This window comes from Ochlerotatus camptorhynchus, unplaced genomic scaffold (assembly GCF_037179485.1).
Source record: "Ochlerotatus camptorhynchus isolate MF236.1 unplaced genomic scaffold, CSIRO-AGI_Acam_v1.1 ptg000062l, whole genome shotgun sequence".
NCBI lineage: Eukaryota > Metazoa > Arthropoda > Insecta > Diptera > Culicidae > Ochlerotatus > Ochlerotatus camptorhynchus.
The window spans coordinates 1,171,211-1,196,760 of NW_027040552.1; the positions used below are offsets into that span (position 1 = coordinate 1,171,211).

Genomic DNA, 25,550 nt, shown 5'->3' on the forward strand with positions numbered 1-25,550 from the left:
GTAGTTTTTTTTTTTAGAAATCGATATATTCATTCATAATCACCATTGGACTACCGAGTGGTCGACCTCCGGTTCGGTCAGAAATCCTCTGTCAAGGCGCTTTAGGACCAAAGATACCAGACCGAATTAGCATAGAGCGCATTTTGTGAAAGTTTTATTTTATGAATGATTGACCTACAGATCTTGTTCGGTTACGATGTCGTACGCGCGTCACTTTGTCTAGAGGGGAAGGCCTTGAACCGGCCCGTCGTCGGGAGGAGAGAAAAAGAGAAGGGAACCGCCGCCATACGATCGAAAGGGTAGCTGAATTTTCCCATTCCTCAATAGGGTGAAGAACGGCTTCAGCCTCCCTGAAGCAGGGGGTTTTTCTAAAGAAAATTATTCGGAAATCCATCAAAAAAATGCTCTACGATGGGAAGTATCATACAGCAGAAAATAAGCGTTGGAAGTTTTTGCTTGGAATAGGGTCTCGGGGGGCTGAAGCCGTTCTCCACCCTACTTCAGCTCTTTAAATTGATTTCGCCGTTTTTTCACGCTCTCTGCTGTGCACACAGACGGTAAATTGACCGAAATTTTCGGTTGGTAAAATACCGCCTTCTGATTGCCTGGGATAGAAGGAGAGAAGCGTGCTGCTGCTGGAGGCATGAGCGTGTGCAGACTTTTAGATACTCGTGGAAACAGGCAGAAAGTTTTTCTGAAATTCAGTTTGATTGCTTCTAATATATTTGAAAATTGTAGAGCAGCGATACGGCATTTTCATAGCATCCAAACCTATCACGTCAAAATCACGAGTTCAAATCTCTCACGGAAAAGTCAGGAATGACCCAACAGCGTTAAAGTGACTATAATAAAAAAAAAAAACATACATACATGATAGCCAAATAATAATGGACGACAAGCAACAAAGATAAAATTATTTGAAAATGAAAAAAAAAATGACATGGAATAACGCAAATTTCTCCCATTGATTTACATGCATCATGTGTTGCAAAGAAACTTATAAACAATTTTATCTTTTCCTTCCACCGTTCCGATCAGAGAGAGTTTATCATGACAATCATCGCAAACGTCGCAGGCTGACCCCAGTAAACGTTTGAGCTGGACGATTTATTTTTAAGATAATTAAGTATGACATCTTAACCAGATTAGCAAACAAAACGAACTGGTTAAGTTGCTTAGCTTAGCTTAGCTTAGTCTGACTGCACGTATCGATAGTTGCACTCCGTGATTGATCTGAACCAGTGAAATTGTACAAAGAATCAACTGAATGGGGCTTGGGAGTAACCTGCCATTCTCAGTGTACATGTTCCAGTGACTCCTACCTTTAAAGATCAATAACGTCACCGGCCACGTCCTTGCAATCAGGTGGGAGAGGGAAGGAATGTTAGTGTGTGACTTTTGTTGTTTTGGGACCGTGTTTACCTCTGCATCCCACAAAAGTCACAGGAAGGAGGTTTTGTTAGTGGGTTAGGTTCGTTGGATCAGGATTCACCTTGATAAGTGATGCGATCTTTTGTTTTGTGTAGTTATTTATAAGTGTTTTCGATTTATGCTCTAAACAGCCGGCTGTCTAGAGATGTAGATCATTATTAGATGTGTGTATACCGATTTAAACCAACAATAAGGATACTGTTGGGGCCACTCACAAAGTGTGATGATGGTTTATTTTATTTTATCAATGACCAAAATAATTAATTATAAGCGGTTTGAACCGATTTAAACCAACAGCAAGGATGCTGTTGGGGCCACTCACAAAGTGTGATGGTGGTTTACTTGATTGAATATAAAATAATTATTAGAACCGATTTGACCCGATTTAGACCAACAGCAAGGATACTGTTGGGGCCACTCACAAAGTGTGATGGTGGTTTATTTAGTTCGGAAGAAAATGAATATGTATACTTCTTTTTTTTTATATATAATAGAACGAATTTGTACTGATTCAAACCAAAAGCAAGGGTTCTATTGGGGCAACTCACGAAGTGCGATGGTGGTTTATACTATAAGGGCATAAAACAAAATCAAGAGCCATTTCGGTTTCCATAGCTTCCTAGACACTCGGCCGCAAAATAATCTTATCCGACGGAAACGTCTCGATCATCGCGCGATTTACCGTATTGATTCAAATTCCGAACAGTGCGTTAAAATCATCCTTTGAAAAACACCTTTTTTACCTAAAATATTGCTGATCCGCTCAGAATGTATTTAAACTCACGACTTATCGTAATATGGACATCCTAAAAGAAAATTTTTCAAAATCCGTCCCATACAAAAACACAAGTGCTCAGAATTTGAGCGTGTTCGTAATATGAATCAGAACAAGTTAAATCACGTTCCCGAAAGCAAACTGGATCAAGCGTGCGCCCTCCCTTCTAAACATTCCGACGCGTTCCGCCCAACATCTATCAATTACGATTTTCTGCAATAGTAGCCTGGGATAAATCCTAACGTCTTCCCTCCCACAAGACTCAACTATGTTCTTGCACTCGCAAAATAGATTACGCGCGATTAAGGTTATCCCGGCAGGAAACAAACGGGTTGTTTTTAACTGGAACAAGCTCACCAAATACAATCACCATGGTAGCACCAACAACTACATACTCGAGTCTTGTCACTATTAGCAAGACATTAAAAATAACAAGGTCCAAAGTGTGTTCCCCTGCTCACTGAAAACTCGGGGCTTATTACGGATGTCACTTCACGGTGAAAACTTGACACTGGTAGTCACGGAGAAGTGATTCCCATTTCATTCACGGCTCTTATTCTGAGTATTACTTCCTTATCACCGTGTAGTGACACCCGTAATAAGGCCCCTCCTGTTCAGGACTAGAGTTCGGTGAAAATCTTGTTCCAGTAACACAACACGAAAAGGTGATCTACCAGCGTTACTGGATTGAAAAGATAAAATGAACAAAAAGGAACGAACTCACCAAGTTTAGCCAATTGAACCTAAAGGCAGTTTGAGATGTGTTGATGGTGTTCACATTGCACACAGATACATCAACACACTATTGGCCGTGGGTAAAAGACTTCTCTTCTTCCTGCTTGATCCAGGGAGCTCCACTGCGCCGACGGGAAGCTGGAAATATCCTCGTGCTCCTCCAGCGTTAGTCCTCTGATTCCGGCTGCAGTTTTTCACCCGGTGGTGCTACTGCTGCGAGTGCTTCTTTCTTGCTGCCGGCTGACCAGCGGAACGCGTTTTGCACCCTTCGCTCGCGTTCGGCCCAAATTCGGAATTTAATTATTTCAACACTTGATAAACCGCGCATCCGACCCGCGCATCCGCCACTGCAAGTTCGTAGTTGAAAATCACTCGAGTCAAAATGTAGAATCATTTCACATTGAACAAAATTGAAAAAAATGACGGGAGGAACTCAAAAATCGCGTCCGTTCACGAGCACAGCACACTTCGATCTCAAAACGAACTGGTTAAGTTGCAGGTAAAAATTCCATCAACAATTTTCAGTTGCTTCACAGAGATATAAATGTGAAAAGCTTAGGCGTTCACCCCTTTGTCCACCACACAAGCATTCCCAGCGATCAAGAGTTCATGAATAATCTACAAAGCATTCTATTACACTAGCAACCCCGCAATCTGATGCTATTATAATTGTGGATGCTAATTGGAATACTCACGAGCCCCCGATATTCAGCCAGAAAACTTAGTATTAATTCAAATCATCTTCCAAATAAGCTTCAAAGTTCAATATTTTGTATCAAATGTTAAATTTAGTAAAATATTGTTGCTTGCTCTTAGTGTTTTAATACCCATGAGTTCTCTTGGGAAGACATTCATTGTTCGAAAAGTGCGATTACTCAGAACTTAGTTTAAATATTAGTCAGTTTTAAGTAACGCTAACTCAATGTTCAGCCTTTTCAAGTTACATTTACTCAATTATCAGTACCGTAAAACGGGGTATCTTTGATAATGCGGGTAACTTTAATAGTAGAATAAAATGATTTAATTTACTATCGGCCCTTTTTCCGAATTGGAAACATTGGGTCCTTATTGTAGCTTAGGGTATTTCCCATGATATTGTATATAGTTTGTATATAGTATGTGTTACATGTTTTCCAAACATATTCAAAATTAATTTTATTTTATTTTTGCCGGTTTGAAAAAGCACTCAAACCATCACTTATGAAATGTATTTCTTATACAGCCATGACAAGTTGTCTTCCTATTGCTTATGATGTTTTCAGGTTATGTACTCATTCACATTTTCATATTTTTTGAACTAAATTTTTGGAGTTGCACACATGTTTTTCTATATTCATCGAGAATTATCAATGTGACCCCAAATCAAAATACTGTTGTCCGGTGACAAGACTTAAAAAATAGTACAAATGCAATAATGTCCGTTAAACATATTACTTACGAATTTACTCTAGGATCCTCAGTACTTGTTTAAAAAAATCAAAATAATCAATGTCACCCCGTTTTACGGTACTAAAAAGCATCCCAACGATGAAACCTTCCACGAGTGAATAACAGCTATACACTAACAGTCATCTTCATTAGAATCAAATTTACACACCACTGTTAGCTTCTCAATTAACCACGAGAGGTATATCGGCTACTGAAGATAATTAATGCTAATGATTCCAGAACTTTCCAACGTCTGCGTTCTTTTTTTTTCCATTGGATGAAGACCATCTGTCAGGTTTTTAACTTACATTCGACGTCCGGTTACTGCAAAATATGTATATTTTTTTTACCGAAGGACAGTCGGTAACTGAAATTTATCAAACCAGTTGCGAAGAGGCTTTTAAGGTTCTCAAATTTATTTGACTGACGCTTCCTGACAATGCGATGTTGTAGGATTTTGAAAGATGAGTGTTTTTAACTGAACAATTGTTGGAGGGCTTTCATTTGCAACATTTTGCATTCTGCAAATAAATATGGAACGCGATGCGAGTAGATGGATTGAGGTACAAGAAATTAAAGAAGATTGTTAGCTATTATAACATATTTCGAGCACTTTAGGATTTAGATGTGGTGGACATCGACCAGAGTTAAGTTATCTAAAACTATTCGGCCAGCATTTGCTGAATCCGAATTCTCATCTTAAAGAAAATTATTCCATCGTGAGAAGCTGATTTTGATTACAATCACAAACTTTTGACAGCGCAGAACTCATTTACTCCTCAATGCACATATTTTTTGTCATGCATTGATATTCACTCACTTTTGTATAACCAAAGAAAGAGCTCACCCAAATAAGTCACCTAACAACAGCGAACACTGAATAGAAAAGCAGCAAATTTTTAGAAATTTACTGAAAATTAAATAAATTGTGAATCCAATGAAACAGTTAGAGCTTATATCGTCAACGCGAATTCCGGTCAATGCGAGACTAGTTTAACACCTTGACGTATTTTCTAAATTATGTCAATGAGGATTGTGAATGAATTCAGAGCATACATTCGGTATCCCGGTGTTGCTGTAATCAGAGTTGCGACCTATCACAATGACGATCGTCAAACAGCTGATGGTAGTAACGCTTGGTACATTCCGAAGCACTCTCCATGATCATCCATCAAGTTGACGAAAGACGTAAAAAGAAATCGGTGAATGTCGTCTTCGGTGGTGATCCATCACCGATCTGGTCATTCCCGACAATAACGACACTCATCTATGCTCGTTTGGAAGCAGTTGCTGCTTTGCTTGCTTATGTGAGTGTGTTGGTGAGTGAACCCAACAGCTTCCGTTTAATTTTGCCAGCTTTGTTTGTAAGTCACACAGTCGCGCGTACCGAGACGAACTTGGAATGCGTAGGCATTGTTTTCATTTTCATCTGTCATTTCGCTTTTTCTCATAATCGTACTGCAGAAGTCTTCACTGTCATCATCAGCAGCGAGTGTTACGTTTTGCCTGTGGGAAGTGACCATTACTGGTAATTGTTGTTTGCCATGGCTCTACCTCTTACTGCGTGAAAAAACATTCTGTTCGCGATAGTCCGTTGATACGTTGACGAGCGTCGAGTGAGTGTCATGATATTTTGCATCACTGGCTGTCATTTTCGCTTCAAAAGGGGAATAAGTGATCACAAGCTGTGCAGGCAGTTTTTGCGTGAGTAAATTGGGTTCTTTGGGTACTCTTTCGCTGGCTAACCTGGAATTGATTGCAGGCTTTAAAATTACATGGATGTTTAGTCACTGTTTAAACCATTTATTTCAGAGACTAATTTCGTGCTCGGAACGGTATGAATAGCAATTTTCGATAAACATTTTTTTTTAATTATAAAACCGTCTCGCTTCTGTACCCAACTAACCAAAAGCATAAGACTGCTGACAAGCTGTCTATTTATTGAGGCAAGTCCTATGACTTTCAACTTCGTTGCTGACCAGCATTCTGTAATGCTGAGTTGATGCTGTGATCTATCATTTAAAGCCGGGTGGTTTTAATTTTATGTGCGATTACAAAACAAAGAAAACAATCACTCAGCGGGTGCAGAAGATATTCATCACGTTGAGTGGAAGAATGCGTTGAAAACCAGGAAAACAATATGAAAAAGACCACGGGAATGACCTACGTCAAACATTTTCCTTTTGTTTTTAATCCGAAACAAAAATCTCCCCGCCCCCTTTATACGCACCTGACTGCCGTGCCGTGGTGGTGAGTGTCGAAAATATACCGCAGCATTGCGGAGTTCGAAGATAGACATCGTCTCGACACGTTGCCGAGTACGGGTCACGTGACGCGAGAAAGTGGCCAAACTACCGCAGCTGATGCGAATTTCGTATTCATAAAAAAAAGAAAACAACAAAAAATAACAGGGTTGGCCTTGATTTTGGAGTTTGCTGCTCTTTCGGGCTTAGATGCTTAATTGTCCTTGATGCGTTTCGTGGCTATTGGTCAAGTGCACACGAACCAGTATACTACCATGGCCAAAGTCAATCCATGGTTGTTTGGGTGTTAGCAACGGAGTGCGAATCAATTTATGGTATTCGTTGGTCGGTGTCATTTTTTTGCGATTTTAAATATTGGAATTCAATTAATTATAATAGCAAACTTTCCATTAAGTCCAAGCTATGCAGTTCCCTTTATGTGTTCGCAGTCTTTGTGCAGTTTTATTGATCATTATTCTGAACACAACCACAGTCTATGGTTGTTTTCTAGGAGGAGATACTTGATTGGTAACATTTCAGGACTGGGGATTTCCCTGAATATTATCCTGTGCATAGAGAGGTTCAAGGCCGCATTGCGAATTATAACACTATACTGGCGACGGGACGGTGCCCATTTGTACTGTACAGTCAACCGACAAGTGCCACTCAGCAATGCATTCTTTACGGATCGCAAAGCATACCATTGCATTATACACGGTCCTCTGTGTAACCACCACTCTAGATCATGGTTATCGTTGTTTCGCAATCGCATCGAACCGGTTTCCTTGTGCTTTGCATCTGCAACTCTTCATGCGTATGTAAGCATTTTAACGGAGGACGCTCCCATTTTGTGACGTCACTGCTAATTGTCCCTAAGGTGAGTTGAACGTGCTGGGGATGCAAAATACGTCCCGCCGTAGATTAATTGTCATCAACTGAATGGATTCCGGAAAGAGAGAATCTATCAAACTTGCCTGGCAATGGGTTAAACTTATCAGTAATTATGTATAATTAACCTTCTGACAAATCTAATTTCGGAAATACTTTCTCACTTACCTATTATGTCTACCTGGCCGGTAAGCATTGCTACATAGTAGCCACACACCGCACTATTGAAAAACATGGCGAAACCGGTTGTCACTTGCAAAGCACGCTTTGTCTATTTATAACAGGCCACCCGTCCCCAAGTAACCCGGTGAGTGCGTGTGGTGCAGCACATGTTTCAATGATATGTGGAGAGTACGCCACGCGGGACAATTACACTTGGTTGATGGTCGCATGATTGAATGATGTAAGTGTGACAGTTTGGAACCAGTGTACGCCTTGAATTGATAATTGAGCGGCCCACCTCCGAAAAAAAAATCACAGCAGGCGTTTGTGTAACTATCAGCAGAAAATTTCACAAAACTGTCTTATTGGAAGGCACAACAGAAATTTGAAACTTGCATGTCTTGTAGGCGCATTGGAATCCACATGCCTACCAGATCAAACAATGCTTCAGTAAAACTTCATCTACTAAGAATTTGTGATGGACAATAACTTGTCGAGACACTTGTATGATGAAGGGATATAATGAACTCAGTAACCCCCCGTAGCAACACTGCATTGATTTTCTTCAAAAAGTGTCTCGAATATCAGGAAAATCGATGAACATTTTACTCAGTTTACGAGTATACTCAATAAATAAGGTGGTTCAAAATATTGATTTTCCTCCACCTTGCTCAATCGATTCCAAATCAGGTCCTGATCATTATGTGTGTGTATTCCTTCTAACACCCGCTGGCCGGCAGTGTTATTAAGGAAGAAATCTCTCTACAATGCCGCATTTATGGTCATTGTAGACAGCTTTAGTCCGGGAGTTAGATCCAGCAACCCATTTCAGAATGCCTGGAGAGTCGCGCCCATTCCGAGGTTACTTTCACTTACAATAAGCTCCGCATGTATGTATTACCTCTATCAACTTAATATTAGTATTACATGCACACTTCTAGGTTCGAAAATACTCTTTTCAAACCTAGCGCGCATTTAGCTTCATTTTTAAGTTTAATTTATAAATAATAATTGGCTCGGTCTCACCATGTTCCGCTGGTCTGCGCCATTGATTGCTTCTTTTGGAATCCCTTTTTCTCTAACGCTTCGTGTTTCATTCCGCACTTCACCGGCAATCTCCTTGCGTAGATCGTCCTTGGTCGGTTCTGACATGATTCCGCCTTATTCGGGTTTTTCTAGTTTTCCGAGGGTGATAAATCCGCACTAATTTCCGTACCTGGGTCGATGTTTACTCTTCCTCGCTGGTTGGTGTGGTCGATCTCATGTCCACCATCTGCTACTGTATTGCCATGATTATCTGGCATAAGGCTCGCGTCTTAAGTCGCTGGCCCACCGAGCACGCGGAATGAGCCATTGAATCAATGTAGAGATTAGTATGATATGGTGTTATATGCAAAGTGCGAAAAGGGAATGCATGGAATACGAAAGGGATTAGTTTCAAGAAATGATAGTTTCATCAGATTCCCCAACTAACCATACTGAAGCAAAGTTAGTAAATACAAGCTATATTGCGACTAAATGGTAACTTGGGTACTCATATGGCCGTCACAATGGTTCATCGGTTGCGAAGTGAAGTATTCCCATAGAGGTAACTCTAAGACCAGAAGGTCGCGAAGAAACGTGCTCGACTTTTTGGCTCAGCTCTGGTACTATCTTCGGTCCCAAGCTAATCGATTCACCCCTCGGAACATAGGAAAATCCACTAACCCCTCATTTTATCTGTCAAACTTTCATAGCAAATCAAAAAAAAACATTGTGTAGTACTAGAATTTTGACTAGAATGAGGTACGTTAATCGATTTGCTTGGGACCAATAGGCTAGTCAAATAGAGAGCCAATTTAAAATCGATAGTTTCGTATTAATTGTTGGTATTCCTGAAAGTGATGCCTTATATTTCTCAATGTTTTGATTTTATCCTAACGTTACCTCAATGTTATATCACAGGCAAACATACACAACATTGAACATTTATCATTGTAAACCCTATCGCTATCTGTTGTATACACTGTGATGGGCAACCCGAGCAAAGTCGGTTAACAAAATGAAAGCAAATCGATATTAAAGTGTGCAGTTCCTATCATAATGAAAACTCATTTTGAATTCAAATGTTGCGACATAAGTCTGATATCATATTGTGCTTTCATTATGCAGTCAAGACTTTTTAAATGAAAGCAACTTAACTTGAAGTTCTGCTGCTTACGTCTTGTTTAAAATTTAATTGAAATGCGTCTGTCGTTGAACTAATGATTATTGTTTATTTGATTTGTTTAACACATTTTAGGTCATTCGTGACTTGCCCGGGGTGAGATTGGAGCCCAAGTCTTTCAGCTTGAGAAACATGAATGGTAACAATTTACTCCAGGCCCGTATTCAGTTAAACATTATGAATGCAAAATCAGTAATCAAATTGATTTCATTGAAAGTAAGATTAGTTTTCCGTTTGCTTCAACAGTGTAAAATTATGATCTCATTTTTGCTGTGTTAACCGTTAAGTCAACCAAAATGAGATCAATTGGAGTATTCAAAATAAGTTACATCATAACAGCAAATTTTGATTTCAATTTGATCTTCAGCTTTGCTCGGGAATACACTCAACAGATGGCTGTAGTGTGTAAACGTCAAACGCAAGGAAATTGATTATGTGCGCCACAAGCGGCGGTACTATCAACTAAGAAACATTTGAATTGACCGTTCAAAGCGATTAATATGAACATCTTAAGCATGTTTTGTCTGCTTGTCTGTGATCATACCTTCACTATCGCAACTCCGGGTAATCCGCGAAAGTGCTTGCATTTTTCTCTGGCACTTTTGATCTAACTACAATCACTCTCTCATACTCGAAATGTGCCACGACCAAATTGGCACAGCGAAGCCCTATACACTCTCTGACTAAAGCGCAGGGTTCCAAATCGGGTCCTGATCATTCTCCCAAAATTTGAGCTCATTTGGTTGCGATCTCATACTGCACTGGCCCTTTGAAGTTTATATGGGAATTAATACATGAGAAAAGTGACCTTTCACCATAATGATTCATGGATAAACTTGGCTATCTTCACTTATAGGAGAGAGAAATTCAGCTACAACCAGAGTTCCTAAGAGTTTTTCATAAATAACTGGCGGAATGCACCCAAAAAAACTGAAAAAAAACGTGATCCTCATGAAAATTTGATTTTCTTACAAACATACACATTTGTGAACTTTTCAATTTATTTTCCCATAGTGTTTTTTTTTTTTAAATTGTTTATTTGGTAAGACTCCACTGTTAAAAAATACTTTACGGAACCGAAAGTTATTCTCTAAAAAATTTGGAGAAAATATGGAAGAGAATTTTCATGATTATTTCACGACAATTCGGGGTAGAACATCAATTTAAAGGAGAAATAAATGGGCATCCTCAGAATATTTTCAAGAATTTGCTAGGAGAAAAATAATTCAGAACATAATTCAATATGAATTTTCGGAGAATACTTAGGAGCAGTGTTGGCAAAATCAGAAATCAATTGATATTTTTCCGCTTCAATGCGCTCGCAATATCACGCGTGATATTGGAACAAAATACCATGCTTGATATTGATTTTACAAGCTCCTTTGATATTGCGAGACTATTCACAACGTGCAAAAATCAAGCTAAGAGTTGACTCGAAACAGACATGATTCCATTCCACATAGTTTTCTTAGAAAGAGAAAGCATAGTTTGCTATCTCTTTTTAATCTTCACCGATGGCAGACGCGAAGGGACTGCTGCAAGCCGTTATGGAAGTTTCGGTTGCATTCGGGTGTAAAGCAAAAATCATTAAACTTAATCTCACCACAATTTGGTGAGATTTGCAGTTGGTGAGTTTTGTTAGCTTGATATTCCGAGCTGCGATATCACAGCTTGCAAAATCAACCGCAGTTGTTTGCTTGTTGATTTTTGTCTACGAAAATCAAGCGTGATCTTGGGCGTTGGTGAGATTTGATTTTTTGATATTTTCCCAACACTGCTTAGGAGGTATGCTAAAAGGAGGATTACTATTAAATCCGAAAATAATTGCAGGAGAGCTTCAAAAGAATTCCATGGCAGTTCTGACTTGAATGCCAACAATTTTTTGTGGAGGAATCTAAAAAAACATTGTGAGGAGAACTGCAAGTGAATTCATAGGGGAAATTCAAAGGGAATTTTTAATTGAATTCACCGAAAATTCTGATGGATTCTGAGTTTCATGAAAAATGGAAGTGAATTCCGAGAATAATTCCAATGAAATTTTAAGGAAAACCCGAAAGGAATTCCAATGAGTATTCTATCCTAGGTAACCACCAAGCATTAGAATATGCAGTAAACCAACCTTATATTTGCAGTTGAATGCATGACTGCTGTAAATTAGCATATTCAAAACTATTTAAATACTGCCTGTCAGTGATTAGCATTTTGATTGCAGAATGGGCATTGATAATGCTTCAGACTTTTTTGACTGTTGCATTCAAAATGTTAAATATTTGTTCAGCTGACATTTTAACCGCAGGGGTTTAATGCATTAAATTTGCATTTCAAATGCCACTTTAATGCTATCGTTACCAACCAGTGCTACCAATGTTTATCAAATTTCTGGCATTGGCGGCGTCAGATTGTAGGGCCTAGCAGTAAAGCAGCCGTATATTTTGCCAAAAGCGGTTTTTAAGTTGCACTAAAGATGACTAAAATGCTTAATAGCATTACAAAGGCTGCTTTAAAGCGAATAAACAGCTAATTACGTGCTGTTTTCACTGCTTATTGGTTACTTCCCAAGTAACATTGCAGGTTTTATCGTGGTTTTATAGCATTCTACAAGTCTAAATCATGGTCTACAGAACCCTCATAACACCAAAATTGTTACTTGGGCTGGGTAAGGTATTCCAGTGGCAATTTTTGGAAAAATCAAGACAGTGCTCTAAAGAAATTATGAGGAGCGTCTCAAAGAATTAATGGGAAGTTTGAGCAGAACTAATAGGAATTCATATGGTTAATTCATTGAAGAGATGATGCTTAGGAGAACTCCAAGTGCATTATTTCAGGAGTATTTTTTGCGGAATTGCAAGGTATTATACTATAAGAATTAATCATAATATACCAAGGTAAATCAGCCCCTAGCTAAAAACATTGTAAAATAGTAATAATAAAAATATAAAAAAAAAATTGCAGAGTTAATTCAGAGAGTGTTCTGCCGAAGATTTTCAAAAGTATTATCAACATTTTATACTTAAGGCCTGATTGTACTTGAACTCCTTTAATCTCCCTATCAAAATTCAAATCATCCTCACCGCAGAGCCACACTCTGTATTTTCACTGAAGGTGCATTTGAGAGCGCTCATTTGAAATAGCCATCTATCTAACTATCGACCCATCAACTCATAGACCGGGGACCAACGGCTTTACATCCCCTTCTTACTAGATTACTTGGCAGCATAATAAATATGTGTGATGATTCTGGATATTGTGCATAATCAAATGTGTTATGCATAATGTGGTGTTATGCATAATCAAATGTATGTGTTATTTTGAGCATAGTAGGAAGGGATAATTGACTTTCAAAAGTGTCCGGAATTGTGGACTAAGTCTCCGGATGTCAGCCTTTAGTTTATCTATTAACTACTTTCAACACTTTTGATGATTTGATAATAAGAAATTTTTGATTAGTTGATCTCGTTGAAGACCCTTAAGGTCCTCTAGACTTTTTATATTGTCATTCAAGTCATTTAAACTTCCATTGATCCCTGTGTGAATCCTTACTCAAGTGTACGAGCAATATATAGTAAAATCAGTGTTCACTCGGCTATCGACAGAAACAGACCACTTTCGATGTGTGTCACGCGATCGTCTGTTTACTCGACAGCAACCATTGTGTGGTCCTCCTCATTGTTCTTCATCAGCAGTTCTTTCGGTCGATACTTCGTCGACTTTGGAAAGCAACCGTTTAGTGATGAGTGTGTGAGTGCTGACCACGTTTTGCGTCCATTGCTGCAATGGAAGCGCTCTGACCCCTGTTGGCGTAACTGCCATACAATGAAACCACTTGGAGTGGCTCCAGTTCTGATGGAGGAGGCTTTTCGGATAACGGAAGATAAAGTGTTTATTGTGTTGTACCTTTTGACTATGGATTTAAGATGTATTGTATATTGACCAAGATTCTTCGGCTCTGTAAAGTTGATTCATTTGAGCCTTATCAAATAAATTAATAAACAACAATATAGTAAAATGGAAATTAGGGATTGTCTATAAACTACGTTGACAGTTTTTGAGAGTTTACAAACCCAAGGAATCCCAACGAGTAACGCTGGTAGACTCCCTATAATCGCATATCTGTCCCATGTGGATTTTCGTCAATTTTAAGATAATAACGCTATCCACAATCAATTGACATCTACTTTCATATTCCTACCCATTCCTTTCTTGACCTGCGTTCGGGCGCTGCCGGAGCTGGTATTGTTTAGTTTGAGCATCGTCTATTGGTTCTCATGCTCATGCTCAACCCATGGAATAACCCGTCTTCACGGACCTGTATCTTTTTGCAATGTTCAAATTACGCATCATGCGGCGTTGCCTTGTACGCTTCAGGATATGTTTTCAAACACGTGCATAATATTGACCGAAACGTTAAAGATTCCAGTAATTAGTTTGCCCCCATTATCGTGAACATGAATTTGAATTCGCTCGGTAAATTTAGTTCCATAATTGCAATCCAATTTATATCACACACACACACTCACACACATTGGCATCAACATAGAAACTTATGCGTAGTGTATACGCCATTTCTGCGTCCGCACAACCAACAACAAAGTCACGAAGCGGTAGTAAACATTAAAGCGCACCCTCACCTTTGCTACTCACCCACCGGTTGCTTGGGGTGGGACGGGTTAGAGGGGAGGTGGTGATAACCATGTACGCTTCATGAATGAAAGTGGTTTCATAAGGAAGAGGAACGTGGAAGTGGCAACAAAGAAGTCCCCTTTCCTCCTCCTTCGTCCGACACGGGTGCTAGTCAGGGTAGACGAAGATGTGAATTTTGATCCGCACATGTCATCGAAAGTCTTCCAAAATCAAGGCGAAAAATTTCAATGCGCCGCCAAGCAGCGAACCTTCAGTACGATTAATTCTTCATCAACATTTCAAAAGGTCGAATTTGCTTATGTAAAGAATGACTTTAGCCGTCGATTTCTCGCGAAAAAAAAAGCTCACACATGCGAAGTAAATGTTTCCTCTTGCAGCTGGCGTCGTTAATTTGCAGAAGTGAGTATTTATTTGCGGTAAATCGGTGGTTGTAGTTAGAGAGGCACACTTAGCAATAACTACTTTCACACGAGACGTAATCTATATTGGACGTAAATCATGGAACGTAAACAAACATTGTTCTCAAACCGAAACATAAGCAAGTCGACGAAGAGAACGTCTGATTGAATTGATTTTCACGTTTCTTTCAACTGATTATTATGTCAAAAGGGCCGCTTACATGTGTCGGTCTCAGGGAACCGAAATTTACATGACTTTTTCGTAATGTGGGGTCTAGTATAAGAGAGGAGTGGATTCAAAACAAACTGCCTAGGCAACCTATGCCTAGGTGAATTCTAGCAACACTGCCAATGCAATCAAGATAGGCGCTGCTTGATTGGCTCTGGCTTTGACAGTTCGTTTGGCTCAAAACCAGCCAGTCCGCTCCTCTCTTATAGTAAACCCTCTCTAGTTGAAGTCATTGTTTACAAAAGCAGTTTCGCCCTAATGAAATTTTGGCACCGAATTTTCTTATCATTTTCTACCACATTGCGGTAGCCTACCGACGTACTTTCCCTGATCGTTTTTTTAATAAATGGATTGTCCTTGCAAACCTTATTACTCGTTTGGTCTTAGCACCCGTGATTTTCGATTAGCTGCATGAAATATCGGAAGATGGTGGAACTAATAAGGCGGTAGTTACTTTTAAACAGTCCGGGCTATAAACGTTCTGCGACAAGTTGACCGTGTCGGCAATCATATAGTTCTATGACTGCAATCGAGCATTATTCATCTAACAATTCGCCCTGACACCGTCACGGTGGTGACATCTACCTTAGTTTTGAGTTTGTGTGAACTGAGGTGTAAACAAACGGTGCTGAAGTTGACGATATTTATTAGCTTGTTTCTAACAGTTACAGTATCTAAACTGTACATTAATGACAGAAAAAAAATAATCAAAATACTTTTTTTTAGCTCGAAACATAATTTTCGAATTTATTTTCAATCCATTTTGAGGTACTGGAACGTGTGACATATAATGGATACTCAAGAAGTAGGTGGATTACAATCATTAAAATTGAAAACAAATCAAAAAACCTTGATAGTAATATGAAAATAATAGTGGTATATTACTTTTCAAAAGTGTTAACGTTTGTTTTATACATTTACGCCAGGAAACAGCCGCACAAAGTTTCGCCATTTCTGAGGAAATGGACGCTAGTGCTAGAGTAATGAAAATGATTCGCCAAATTCATCGTAAAAGGAAATAGAACTGTATGTGCTGTGCCAGGTTGCAAATCACGATATAGTCCAAGGGTATCCTTTCACAGTTTTCCGACGATGGAAAACATGGGTTCAGGAGCTAAAGTCAAAGTATGAACTAACATTTAGGGCAAGGGTTTGCGGCTCGTAATTCAGTATTTCAAACATCATAAGCTCAAGTAATTGTTCCAGACACATTTATCGATGCAATATTTTAACACTTAAGGCATTTTCAGCAACGAATCGATTGACCGATAGAATAATTCTGCCACAACCACCTCAGAGCACTAGGTTGAAAAAGCTATCTGCTGACAGCGCAACTAGAATTGCAAGACGAGAGCAGGAAAACATGTTGACTAGTTTTAATTAAATGGACAAATTATTACAAGGATGCCAAAGGGCCATGGCTGTTGTATTTACAACGGACACAGAATTGAACTCATGCTCATGCTGAAATTCATTCAAGATGTTGTACACGATCGAAAAATCTATTAGGTCCCTTTCTGTCTTTGACGATATTGGGTCGAGAGTTGTAGTACGTGTACATGAAATAAGGGGCTGTTCATTAACTACGAAGAGAGTTTTTTTATTCTTGCCCTCCCCCTCCCCATGCGTAGACAATTGCACATACATTTTTTTAAATTTGCATGGGCCTGCCAACCCTTACATAACATTTTGTGAAAAATTTGACTTTTTAATTCATAATTTTTGTTGATATAGTCAGCTACTTTCTAGCACCTTGAAACAACACTCCGGAAAAAGTGACTTTTTCTTTTAGGAAAAACTATTGTGCTTTTGCAGTAAAAAATTAACCAACAATCACATTCTTAGGAAATACCAGGGGGTCCGGTAATCAGACCGTTTTTAATCTGAGCACTTTTTAATTTGAACTCCGCTAATCTGCACGCCGTGCAAATCATTGCTCAAATGTCATTTAGAATATGGAATGAAGGAAAGCGAAACGGAGCGCAGAATCAAAACAAAACAGCAAATAAGACTACCAGAAACATGCACTTCTAATGTTGATAGGGTTACTAGAAAAAATGAACCCCGTTAATATGCATGATGTTACTATGTCGTTCAGATTAGCGGGGTTCCACTTACCGCTTAGCGCACTGAAACTCGCACAGAATGGAACTTAAAATCGATCAATTTATTCAGTTTTATACACACACGAACTGTCAAACGCGGTGCCGTCAAGACGAATAATGGACGAAAATACGCCCATCTACTGCAAACAACCGGCTTGGAACTAAGTGTTTAAGTTTGAGGAAGTTTAACCGAGTCATGGCCACCAAGAAAAAAATCTGACGCTAGAGGTCCGATTGGAATCCATTCGCATGCAATTCATACCAACGCAATAAATAGCTCAAAAGCTCATCAGGAAACATTTTAGACTTACCATTTTTGTACCTAGCCGAGTGTAGTGGCCCGCAATTAAGAATCTCGCCGACAGAAGTACTTTGAGCGTGCCTTATTTGGTTTTTTGTTTTCGTCATGCATACATACTTCATGATTGAGCTCAATGATTGTTTGACTTCTGGCTGTAATTTATCATTTCCATTGGTAACACCCTTGTATGTTTAAGGAAATCATAAGTATGTTTGCCGAGATACACTTCTTTCGCTACGAAGTCAGACGGCATGGCTAAACGCATAGCGACATACCGGTTGATGTGTAATGGGCGGCGAGGGACATAGCTACCATGTTCCACGAGATAAGTGATGCCAATTAAATTATCTCATACGCCATGCCATGCTACGAGAATACACTGCAGATCGACGCAGCGACCATATTTCTAAGGGAACATATACAACAGACTAGACAATATTGTTTGAACTTGTCTCACGTGTTCACAACCTTGACTTTCTTTGTACACCAACTAGTCAATTAAATTACAATATATATATGCAAGCTAACAAGTGTTCAAAGTTCCGGAACAGTTTTTTGGATCTTTCATCGAGTACACATAAATGAACTACCGCGATGCCTACTCAGCCAGCTCAGCGCTTAAGTAGGTCAACGTTCTACATGCGAATCAAATCAGCACTTCGGAGGGTATTGCACCAATACACCAAACTTGAAACGTCATCTCAGTGGCTGCGCCGCTCAGGTGTCTGTAACTCTCTGGATAGAAAATATTCATTTTCAATACCTACCATATACCGTAAAGACTTGAAATCCGGACACTTTTAAGTTTTTTTTTATCACTGCCTACTATGCTCAAAGTAGCTCGTCAATTTTATCATGGTATTTTAGGCTAAATTAAAATGTTCGAAAATCCCTCTGTTGTTGATCGACCCATTTTCGAGAAGGTGTTTGTCAAAGCTGATTTCTTGTCGGTCAGAAATTAGAATTTACTAGAATTGCAGGGTTATTTGAAGATTTTCCATCTGGCAAATTTAAGTCAAAATTCACCAAATGGAATGCCTTAGTATCGTTCTGAATCATCACACATATTTATTATGTTGCAAAATGGACGTATGTCCATTGTAAATGTCCGGATTAACAGACCGTCCGGTATTCGGTGTATTACTGTACATCCACAAATGCGTCTGATCCTATGCAGTAAACGCGGTTCGTTAATTGGTGACCTTGTTCGGTGTTCATCTTGCGTAGTTTGTAGTGTCAAGTTTCACGGCCCAAATCAATAATCCCTGCGCTTGGATTACTCTACCGCTTGTCCCAGGCTCACACAGGTTGAATACGTCTCATTTCACACCTTTACCAGGCGTTGAAAAGGTCAATTCACTGTGTGTTCAATCTACATAGGAATGGTGTAGCCGCCAGCTTTTGCTATGATGATATGATATGATTCATCGAGCGACTTCGAATCTAGATCAACTCCATTGACATTGACTCAGCGAGAGCGAGCAGAGTTGCAATTTTTTCGAAGTTGGTTTCATGCAACTCGGCTACAGTGGTTTTCCGATGTTGCCTCGTTTCGATGAGCAACACTTCGGGTGGGAAGTATTCGACCGGAATTTGAAAAAAATCAACTTAATATTTGTTAGAACCTCTGCTACCTTACATCTCTGTAGGTCGGCCGTAAACATGATATGTTGAAGAAATCTTGACTGTTCGGGTTTTGACCTCATAGTTGATGCAGCTTCTTATCGAACTTTAGCCTAATATCACATTACTTACGTATTTGCCTCGTAGCTATTCAAGGGTGATTCCTTACGAAACATGAGGAAACAATCAACCGTTGCCAGATTAACGTTTCTGTACCCGTTGCCTTCTGGTTCGTCTTCGTAGGTGACGATCACCAGCGAAGTTGGAGATTGTGCATGTTGTTGTTTGACATAGAATCTTGGAAGTCGGTATCGTTGATCGACGGATAAAAAATCAAGGAAAAAATAGAACCTTGGATGTTTCTTAATGATTTTTTTTCCATGCCATCGTATCGAAATCTCACAAGTCTCAGCCCCAGAATGACGACAAAAATGTCAAGTCCCCAAACCCTGAAGATTTTTATAGCCCGTAAGAAGGTTGCTTCCAATGCTGTCTTGATAAATTTTGAGCTGGTTATTGCCAATTTAGAGAAAAATTAGCATTTAGCGTCAGATTATCAGCTTTAATAGTATGCTGTGGCGGTCAGTTGCGTCGACCTATTTTCCATGAAACGACAATACTTACTGATTTTTCACATGTGCGTCCCTGCCCACCTTAAATCCATGCGTCCGTTATCAAATAACATGAGAATTTAGAAATAAGATTATTGGTTGGCATATTAAATTAAAAGGACCCAAAGATTCTGAAGGGTATTCTTTAAATATTTGACATTTTTCCTAAGTTCTCAGAACTTCTCTAGAGTGTCTTGCAGATCTTGGAACATCTTGGAAAGATCTCGATTCTCTAGCAAGTTTTCGAATGTGCCATAAAGTTATCGGAACTTCCCTCGAAATGTTCTCGCACTTTCCCGACGTTCATGGATCTTCCCGGAAGGTTCCGCAATTTATCTGAAACTCTCGGAACTTTACTAAAGTTTCCGGAAACTTCCAGAACTCCTATAATTTCATTGGAGTCGATTGAACTGCCCTGAGGTGCTCTGATCTTCTCTGATGTTTGTGGAATTTTGCCATAGTTCTCGCAGTTCTCCAGAAGAGCTTCGCAGAAGCTCTAAAACAGTTGTGTTCAGGTGAAGACATATGGCGTGCGGGTCACTCTCAGCGCCATAGTGGAGAGGTGGCGAAAACGGCCAAGGGTGACAAGCTTAAGGGGCGATTTCAAATAGTTTACCGACTTTCCACAAAATTCATTGCAGCAATAACAATATAAATATTTAGATCTTGCACAAAATTTTTAGTTTTTTGCTATAAAACTGCAACAGATTTTCTGAGCTCTAAACTAAGTTAAAATTTTTACGTTCGAGATTTCGAAAGATTTGCAAAGTCTCATTAAGACTTAAAAAGTTTTCAGAGTTACAGAATCATGAAAATTATCCGGACAATGCTCAATTCCATTGAGCAAAATGGGTGACGAGGTCGAATTTTGGAAAGTGAAAGCAACCGGTGGAAACTAACGATTTTAAATTGGCTCACTACTTGACTAGCCTATTGGTCCCAAGTAAATCGCTAAACGTATTCCATTCTAGTTAAAATTCTAGTACTACACAATGTTTGTTTTGATTCGTTTTGAAAGTTTGACAGATAAATTAAGGGGTTCGTGGATTTTCCTATGTTTCGAGGGGTGCATCGATTAGCTTGGGACCGAAGATAGTACCAGAGCTCAGCCAAAAAGGTGAGCACGTTTCTTCGGGACCTTCTGGTCTTAGAGTTACCTCTACGGTGAAAGGTTGTAGTAAGAAATTTATTTTTAAGATCTGAGCTTGAAAATAAATATGGGATCTGTCTTGAACTTGGATGAACTTACAGGATACAAATACAAAGGAATGTCAGTGTGAATTGGGATCATTCAAAAGTTATTCCAAAGACAACTCCAAGTTACCTTGGAAAGTATTCTTCCAGGAATTCCGAGGCATCTAGAAAGTAGTTCTGAAAAAAATCAATGACGTGGTGTGGAAAGGTTTAGGTAAATTCATTGGATAATTCAAAAGTAGTTATAAGAAGAATTACATGCTAATTCTGAAGAGAATTCCAAGGGAGTTGTGAGAAAATGTCCCGAAAATTTTGAAAGAATCTCTGAGAAGAACTCAAAGAGAATTCAGAGAAACTATCTTCCAAAAAATATCCAAAACTTCACAACTCCAAGTAAATTATGACAAGAGTTCAAAAGCAATGCTAACAAGATCTTTTAAAAAATTCTGACATAGATCTCAAGAGAATTGGGATAAGAATTGTAATGGAATCTGAATCTGAAGTTTATTCGATTCCAAAGGAATCCTTGAGAGAATTTAATATTTTTCAAAACGTCAAGGAAGCAGTAGTTTTGAGTTAATTTCCATGGAAGATCAAAATCACAACCAGTGATGGATCGCTCTTTTGGGACTGTTTCATTACTTTTTAATATAGAATACTTACGTTAAATCCAATTGAATTTTCAGTTAACCCATCTTAAAATAGATAGTTTAGTGCTAATAATCGCCCTATCAAATTTCAAAATATCCGCACCGTAGATCCACACTCTGTGATTTCACTGAAGCTACACTCGAGAGCGCTCTCAAGTGTACCTGCTAAACTATCTATTTTAAGATGGATTAACTGAAAATTCAATTGGATTTAACGTAAGCATTCTATGTTAGAAAGTAACGAAAAATTCCCAAAAGAGCGATCCATCCCTGCTTACAACATCATAGGATAGTGTCGTAGGAGTTTTGAGAAGAATTCAACATAATTTAAAAATAATGCATTGAAATTTAGGGAAAATTGGAACGGAATTTTGAGGTAAATTATTATCAAGTCGAGGGAAATATTGAATAAAAATAGAAGGTAATCTGAAACTAATTCTAAAGATGAAAGTTCTGATAAGTGTAAGGGCGTTTATGACTGGTTGATTGAAATTGCTTTTGGGGATTTGGAATTTTGAACTGCCTTTTGGGGTGGCTTTCTCAGTCTTATAGTAGAAACGGTTACGATCCTGACGTTTCGTCAGAATGGTTGCGGCCAGGCTTGCTTCCACTCACTTGCTATAAATCATTGTTTTCGGAAGCATGAAATCATTAGACGTTATAATGTTATAACGTCTAATGATTTCATACTTCCGAAAACAATGATTTATAGCAAGTGAGTGGAAGCAAGCCTGGCCGCAACCATTCTGCCGAAACGTCAGAAACGTTACCATTTCTACTGTAAGACTGAGAAAGCCACCCCAAAATGCAGTTCAAACTTCCAAGGCCATCTTGAAAAGATTTCTAACATAATTTTGATCAGAAATCCAAGGGAATCACGATCTGATAATAGTTTCAAAGAATTCTAAGACCCCTGGCAGAGTGAATCCGAGAAGCCGAGCTGACCAGCAAAAAGAATAATAATTATGAATAAGATCTTTTGTCCGCTCGGCTTCTTGCATTCACTCCGACAGGCGCCTAAGGCGAATTTCAATTCAGAGGATAGCTTCTTGCGAATCACGAGTAAGATTCCAAAATACTTCTAACGAGACTATCAAAGCACTTCAGGAAACATTCCATAGAATCAACAGTTCTGTGGACAAATTAATGTTAATTCTCGGCATAATGACTATTGTGAAATTACAAAACACATGAAGCATCTTTGAAATGTTTGGTCAGATATTCCCCAAACTGAAAGCATTCCTCGGGTCACCCAAACGCACCTGGCGGTCCGCATGTGGCCCGTGGGCCATTCGAGGAGCACCACTGAGAGTCTAAAATGAATGGAAGTGTTCAAAAAACTGTAATCCTACTAAATTCCTGAAGTATTTCTTATGTTTTCCAAACTTCTTTGTATATTTCTGGACTGCTCTGAAAAATTTATGAAATTCTTGGAACTGCCTTGTATATTTCAGAACTCACCTGGATCATTAAACGTCCCCATGTAGTCTGGACTTACCTTAAATTCTCGGAATATCCCTGAAGTTATTGGAACTACCCTTAAGATCTCTTAGCTTTCCTGAAGATCTTCGAACCTAGCTTCCCAGAACTTCTTGGAACTTCTTTTAAGTTTTACAATTTTGCACTAGATCTTGGCAGTTTTCTTTACATCCTGGAAGTTCTCCGAATATGCCTGAAGTTTTCAGAACTTTTTATAAGTTGCTCCATTTTTCCTGAAACTAATCGAACGTCTTAAAGTTCTTGATGTTTCCAAGGGGATTTTATTGTTGATTAATTTATTTGATAAGGCTTAAACGAATTAACTTAACAGAACCGAGGATTCTTGTTCAATATACAATTTCTTTTAAAACTATAGTCATAAGGTACAACACAATAAACACTTTATCTTCCGCTATCCAATAAGCCTCCTCCATCAGAACGGGATCCACTTCCAGTTTCATTGTATGGCAGTATCGCCAACGGGGGGCAGAGTGCTTCCATTGCAGCAATGGACGCAAAACGTGGTCAGCACTCACACACTCATCACGAAACGATTGCTTTCCAAAGTCGACGACGCATCGACCGAAAGCAGGCTTGCTGAAACTCCTCAACTCTCTGGAGGTTTTAAAACACTCTTGTCCTGTGAGTTTAGCCAGCCCTCACCTTGAGTGAGTGGCGGCAAGAATATGGAAGAAGTAAACAAAAACTCCTCGAGAGAGAGGAAGAGTGAACTTCAGCGAGAGGATGATTTTACGTGAGGTGCGCTTTTCGAGACTCCGGATAACTTTTTTGTTCGACGCAAGAAGCTCAGAGTTTACCCAGAATGAGAGTAATAGCGTGTGATAGAAAACATGAACATGAATGGCAGCAAACCTCACTCTCATTGTATCCCCTTTCGCTCACCAGCTCTGAAGCTCAGTTTAATGATTTGGCAGTAGGCATTCTACTCCTCAGAAAAATGCTACGCTCGGCTTATTTCAAGTTCGCGAGTGAGGCTCTATCAAGCCTGACCGAAAGAACTGCTGATGAAGAACAATGAGGAGGATCACACAATGGTTGCTGCCGAGTAAACAGACGATCGCGTGACACACATCGAGAGCGGCCTGCTTCTGTCGACAGTCGAGTGAACACTGCTTCCAAGGGGATGCAAAGAGAAAATCTACAAAGAAAATCTGTCAATGTTACTTAGAAGCTTGCTGTCAATGTTACTTGTTCGGCTTACTATCACTTGACTTGATAGTTCGTTATATTTTTATTCTAAAAGCATCGTGATTTATGTAATCTGGATCAATCGAAAAGAAAACACTATCTCTTTCATCCTCCTACTTCTTACGCTAGAAGTGAAAGTGACGTCAACAATGTGGTTACGTATCCAGGAGTGAAAAAGATGTGTGATTTCACATGCCCAACCTTTGTAGATTGAGGATCATCTTCGATCGGACGAAGTTTCATCTATTTAAAGGCCCCATTTTTAGTACAGTAGACCGAATAACATTCAACCTGGAAAGTTTGCATGTTCCAATGGTGAGTTTTACAATTTTCAGTCGTACTTAGATAAGAATATCTAAACTAGCCTTTTGACAATGAAATATCGACTGCAGCTCAATTATTACACAATATACGGCATAGCATGTAATTGAAGGCTTCATATTTGACCGAGGTTAAGGATATATACCCTATGTTGTGAAAATAGTATGAAATGCTTCGACCGGCCGTAATTATCCAAAGAGATAGTCGATGAAAAGAATCGTTCATGTTTATCGAGAATTCATGTTTGATTTCGAAGCCCCAACTCTCCCATGGTCTCCTGTGATAAGGTTTTCCCTGTGTTGGCGTGAAGTGAAGTTGAAAAATTACGAAAAGTTATGTTCGATAGTGCGCAAAGGAAATACACTTTATAAAGGGTGCGTGCGATTAAAATGTTTATATTTTGTGAAGTGAAATATTTTATCCTAAATATCCAAATCTTCTTGCCGCTATTAATCACATCTATATGTAGACCCTCGTGCTTGATGCCTATCATCGAATTTTTTATAAATAAACAAACTCACTTCATCTCGTTGATCATCAAGTTCCAACAGTGAACAAACATTAACCGCCGTCCCCAACAACCATAGTGAACTTGGCCTCCATACAATTTTTCACCACAACCGTCAAGCCAAGCTCTTCAGCCTTATGTCCACGCTGTATTTGGAAACTTTGGCACATGTTGCATGTTCCATATGCAAGCAAAACCATCCACCGTTGCACTGACCACGCTACGACGACTACTGGTACGAACGACTACGCATCAGTTTGCCTAATGTTTGCACACTTACGAATAGCGATGAAACAGATGACGCCGCCAGTAATCGTTAGATGGCAAGGGAGCGGGAATGAAGCGGTTAAAAACAATCATGTGCCCGGGTGCACTTTACGTAATCTGTTACTAAATGTACAAAGGTATGTAAG

The 25,550-nt window shown here is 39.2% G+C and overlaps 1 protein-coding gene across 1 annotated transcript in view; it reads left to right on the plus strand.

Moving 5' to 3' along the window:
* The window catches only part of Hmgcr (HMG coenzyme A reductase), a 112,603-nt gene that overhangs the window by 65,742 nt on the left and 21,311 nt on the right, over positions 1–25,550 (plus strand). The gene's annotated exons all lie outside the window — the stretch shown is intronic.